The sequence below is a fragment of the Rhipicephalus microplus genome, chromosome X, assembly GCF_043290135.1.
Source record: "Rhipicephalus microplus isolate Deutch F79 chromosome X, USDA_Rmic, whole genome shotgun sequence".
Lineage (NCBI taxonomy): Eukaryota > Metazoa > Arthropoda > Arachnida > Ixodida > Ixodidae > Rhipicephalus > Rhipicephalus microplus.
In genome coordinates, this window is record NC_134710.1 from 192,391,420 (window position 1) to 192,397,419 (window position 6,000).

A 6,000-nucleotide genomic window follows, 5' to 3' on the forward strand; every position below is an offset into this window, starting at 1 on the left:
TCACCGCGCAGAAAGCCCACGGGTACGGCACGGCACCGCTGTGGCGCGGGAGTTTACCGCGAAAGGCTCTCACTCCTCTCATGTATATTCGCGCGGCGCTTAGGACATTCACCCTATTCTAGGTCACTCTATCTACATCAGAGGCCATCCTTTCGTTTTCGAAGATAACTGCCAGATAGCGCTCATGCCTCACATGCCTCAATGCGCTCGTTCGCCTTCGCCGCACGCAGTGAGGCGCTCTAACGCAGCGCCTCCAATATCGGCCTTTTCCAAAACGCCTCCCTGGGCGCCGCCATAACCTCTTTGGGCTGCGCAAATTGGCGTGATCCTTCAAAAATGCACTGACAAGGCTGCACCCTTAGCCTTTGTACTCCCGCGCACAGCGCATCATGGCGATGTTTTTTTTTTCCTCCTGTGAAAAGGTGTATACCATTCAACAATGTTCTGACGCAGAACGTCAAATAAACGTTTTGTTCACTCTCTCCAGACACAATAATATTGTATTTCGACGACATTTGCAGAGAAACATGCTGATATGGGGACAATATTTTTATCAGCAGATAGGCTACACGCGCTTTAAAGAAATCTGACAGATACCACGCCTTGTAAGAATGATTGATGGGATAGCATGATGGAAGATAAGATAGCATTGTAAGAATCGTTGCATTACAACGATTCTCACAATGCATTGGACGACCCACTTGTTACGCTATTATTCGCATTGTGCTACGACTGCTTGTTCTTTTGCTTTTTTAAAACACTTTATCACTCGTAATAACGCGATTGCTTTCCCGACATCAAGCCTGCCTAAGGCAAGTTTGCCAACGATTCCCAAGCACCGACGTGACTCAGTGACAAAATACTCAGCTGGCGCTTAGCGGACCCGAGTTGGAGCCCCACTGAGTCATTGGTATTAGGTTTTTTTTTCTTTTGCTCATTTTTCGCGATGTGGTTACGGACACCGGTGGTGGTGGCGGCGGACAAATACCGCGCTGCGCGAGACCCAAGTTCTGATCTTATAACAGCTTTCGCTGTAAAGTTGCTGCAAAAACGCGTGTGGTGTTGAAAACGCATATGGGACATTTCCCGTGGTTATCAAAGAAACACCACATGCGATCACGTCAGCGGTGCCACTTAGTCAGCATTGTAATAGTGTGGTCGCGTCAGCGTGATTGTCACGCATTCTTTTTGCCAACTCAACACGTGCTTCCTAAAGGAGTGTTCGTAAGCATTTGTTGTCTTTCGGACAGGTTCTTTCGTTCCACCTGCAGCATAAAAATTTCCACTATCGAATACAGCAAGGGTGCGAACGCAGCACTCTCGTGCTGGTAATTTTGCTTCTATCAAATATAGCAGATAAATATAAAGACAGGTGGTCACCATTGGGCGTTCGCATCACGGCTGCAACGCGGCTGTGATTGAATACGTCGTGAGCGCTGTGAAATTGAATGCGAAACATCGTAGCCGCGGGATGATATCACTTTTACTTTTGCGTGTGTGTGTGTGCTTAGTCTGCGCGATAAAGATGATAGATTGATCATCTTTATCACGCGAGTACTGCCCCTCGGCAACAGCAAATCTGGTGGGCGCACCTGTTTCTGGCCGCGGGCGTCTGTCAATCAAAATGATTGACGCGTTCACTAAGATGCAAACTTATTAATTCTTAAAAGGCCCCAGTTCAACTCGTGACTGCCATAGTGCTTGTGTAACTTTCAAACAATTGATGCGGTGGACGCTAAGCGGCAGCTTCTTTGCATATAATTTATTTTTTGGTGAGCTTGCAATATTTGTGCAAGGCTAGAGCCATAGAGAACCTTAGTAGAGCCTAGCTTCTTAAGTTGGTCGTTTACTTATGTGCTTGGTCGGCTTCAAAGTGAAGACCGCATGAGCTCTCTCATAATTTTGGTTTTAACAACTGACTAAGGTTTAACGCCCAATGCACTGAGCTGTATTGTTTTCATTATTAAGGTTTCAAATAAAGGGCAATTATCTCGGGAGCAATTAGCAAGACCATGACCAATGCGTATGAGGCTGTCAAATGTACTTCTCATTAACACAATTACAATTGTCATATTAGTAAGGGCAAGGTTAGCATGGTTTTACTTAGCGTGCACATGAATAAGGTCGCGTTATTTGCAAAGTTTAGTTAGCTTATCAACTAAAATGCTTTAGTTAGCCCAGTCATAGCTTGACATGGCGTCATTAGCATGGTATTCTTAACATGTGGTGTAATTACCTCAGCCCAGACGCGTAGATAGAATTTTTTTAGGGGCGAAGCTCCCAAAGCCGTGGGTCTGTCACTTCTAGCTCGAACGCAAACACTTAGTACGATGATTCACTCAGCGGGTGCGGACGGACGGACGGACGGATGGACAGACAGACAGACAGACAGACAGACAGACAGACAGACAGACAGATGGACGGACAGATGGACGGATGCATGGACGGATGGACGATTCACGGTTTACCAATAAAATCCTCGGAAGCTTCCTCTCACTCATCATCATTCACCCCGTGGATATAATATAATTTTTCTTGATTTCGGGATGGCCATCACCTTGAAATGGTTATTTTTCGCTCTCTATGCCATGGCAAAAAAATTAGGTGGAGGAGGCACGGGCCCGGTATGCCAACCCCTGGTTACGCCCCTGCGTTGGCCTTACCGTGGCTTGACGTAATTAGCTTGGGTATAGCATGTCCTTGCCTTACCAGCCAAGTATACTCTCCAGCCAAATAGCTATTTAGCCGGCCGCACGTGCTCGGAAGCTAGCGGACGATGACAACAAAGAAGACGCGCACGTCCTAGCAGCGCGTGGGAGTGTACAGGTTGACCATGACAGGTGCCATCGGGTTTAGCTCTGATTGTAATGTTGTAAGACGCTTAGCTGGTACTCATCTCAGAGGTCACCATGCTGATCATTCTAGAAAAAACTTAGTGCATGCATTGAAAGCTTCAAAATAAATTCAAACGCCCCATGCCTCTAGAAAATATCATCACGAAAAGTATCTGACACTTTCATGGCATGGCTGCACTTCTGCACTGAGCGGAACGACAAACAAATGAAAGAAGATGCGGCTGCTTTTAAAAGACCGCCCAACTAAGTCGTCCATTCTTGACGCAATCACTGGTTCCACCATAACCAATGAAACGCAGCGCGCTGAGGGGTGGATTTCACTTGTTCATGTTCTTGACCCATTTATAGGGGGGTGTTGCCAAAGTTCGTGGAGATCCTGAGTTTCGTGAAACTCGGGGGAATCTCGATCATTCCTGCATAGCACCCCATATGTGGTATTCGACCGTATAAGGAAACTGCCAGGAGAGAACAAAAAGATAGATAGATAGATAGATAGATAGATAGATAGATAGATAGATAGATAGATAGATAGATAGATAGATAGATAGATAGATAGATAGATAGATAGATAGATAGACAGATAGATAGATAGATAGATAGATAGATAGATAGATAGATAGATAGATAGATAGATAGATAGATAGATAGATAGATAGATAGATAGATAGATAGATAGATAGATAGATAGATAGATTCAAGGTTGAATAATTTCCCCTAGGAAATGTTCTGCGTTTAATAAATGCCGAAAGCCGAGCGCTCAAATACCACGCTGTTCGCATTTCTTCATCTCGTTAGTACGCATTCGCGCACGTGTATTCAAGTGAACACTCGTGCTATTCTTTTTATAATCAGTTAAATAACAATGACATGCTTTTTTTCAGGCTGCAAAAGTGCACGCAACACGTAAATATGCGTTACTCACGACGAAATCCACAGCGCCCCGCCGGAGCGTCAGCCTCGTCGGACCATCTATGGCGGTGGGCTGGATGGGTTGCGGTACTTTCTCTGTTCCAGTGAATTTATGCTAGACCGCTGTGTTTTGGCGTCTGGTGTCCTGCAGCTCTTTCCCATGAAACATTTTATATATATGGTAAGTACATTTATTGTACTACATCGTTCACGCTTGTGCATAACTATCATCATCGCCATTGGTTGCACTCGTGGCTGATCTGAGCCGAGGCACGAGGCAGACATCGCTGATAAAGCGCTTCTGCTGACCCTGCCTGAAAGTCTTCCTGCGTCCTTGAATATATATATATATATATATATATATATATATATATATATATATATATATATATATATATATATATATATATATATATATATATATATATATATGGGAAGGCAGGCTACTTTAGCGCATGCTATCCCGACATCAAGGTAGTCACACACAAGATATACCCACAGATATGAAAAACTAAGCAAAATAAAAGAAAAATGAACAATCAGAGGCACTATGTACTTATTTGCGCTATAGGGCTTATAACTCAAGAGTGCAGTATATGGTAATATTCCAGTTCATACAGCGTGATCACATCGCGAATACGGATAGAGTCCATACAGATAATGGCATGGAGCAATAGGAAGCCCTCTTCCACAAAGCAAATTCCGCCGATTTTTTTGAGCAACAGACTGTCCGAAAAGCTATAAATATGCATCCTAAAACGACGTGGCCAAGTCGTAGTCCGTGTGAACGAAAAAAAAAAAAACCTTGAGTGCACCCCTTGTGTTTGGTTCGATAAGTTTCTTTTAGGCCTACGTTTATATTTGCAATGATGAGAACGACATGGCACTTCAGAAGAGTGGGCAAACGTCCCAGACAGCTGAAGTGGCTTGCGTCATACATTCAGTGGCATTTGCCTTTTTTGTTTAGTTTTTAAACTATATACCTTGAATTCTAGAGACTGCCGCTTCAAGCATTGTTTCATTCATTCTTTCACTCATTCAGTTAAGGTTCATTGATATCACAAAACATGAAATTAAACGCTCAATATAATCTCAGACATATATACCAACATGTTTTATACCGTAAGAGACGAGTTTTTTATTAGTGAGAGAATGCCCGAGTGTTGAGCATGCAGGCCACGTCCAGGCATCTTCAGGGATTATGTTCTTTGTTTCGGACTAGTTGTTTCACGCATAATCAATATCAAATTGTGCCTTTTTTTAAATGCTGAACCAATAAGAGCAGTATCGGTGGTAATTGGAATTCATCAGACGAAGGCTAGGTGGTGGTCAACAAGAAAAGGTGAAGAATAGATGAGATAACCATTTCGTGGTATTAGCACAGAGGTTCCAGCCCGCTGCTCAATTTGGCGAAAATTCTTTTTATGTTTTTATATGTATGTGGGCATTTGTTTCTGGGTGTGTGTGCGAGTTCGTTTTTGTGTGTATGCATGTTTGTGGATGAATTAGTCGTGTAAGGCATGCATTATGAGCATAATTATTCGCTTGAAAGATTTCATCAAACGAAAAATACCGGCCAAGAAATTCGCCTGATCAACTGGAGGAAAAGACACTGCACTGTAATGACACACCTACCTAGCGAAGCATCAGCAGTGTGGTACGTGCTGCTCATATTGTAGGTGGCATGGCGAGAAGACCGTGAAAGGTTTTCACACGAAGACACCAAAGCACCTGCGAAAAGTTGTGAACGACTTGTTTTAATAATAATAATAATAATAATAATAATAATAATAATAATAATAATAATAATAATAATATAATGAAGGAATGATGACAACACCAGGGAACAACAAGCATCATCGCAGAGAAAGGCCTCATGAGATCAGCGCTCGAGTACCACCATCTTCCTAGTCTTGTGGCTAGCTAGAATCTTCCACCTGCCCGTTAGGTTCGCCAAATAAACCTCCTTACATTTGGTGGAGGTGCTTGGTAACCACATCGCCTACTCCCTGGAAATCCAATCCCGCACCCTGCCGTCGACCATGCAAATTTACGCTGCCCAACAAACAATACCTCTCGCGGCCACAACTTTCCCGGCCCGGTTCACCAGCGAGACCCCCCGATCTTTGCAGGCACTGAAGACCAGGATGTGGAGGACTGGTTGTCGTCATACGAAAAGTCAGTGAACCCAACGGGTGGGATGACGCTGCTAAGTTGGGCACTGTCAATTTTTATC

At 43.8% G+C, this 6,000-nt stretch overlaps 1 long non-coding RNA gene across 1 annotated transcript in view; it reads right to left on the bottom strand.

Moving 5' to 3' along the window:
* The window catches only part of LOC142777056 (uncharacterized), a 370,328-nt gene extending 364,832 nt beyond the window's left edge, over positions 1 to 5,496 (bottom strand). The window contains exon 1 of the long non-coding RNA XR_012887906.1: positions 5,400 to 5,496. This is a non-coding gene — a long non-coding RNA (uncharacterized LOC142777056). The remainder of the gene's footprint in view (positions 1 to 5,399) is intronic.
* Positions 5,497 to 6,000: the final 504 nt, after the last annotated feature.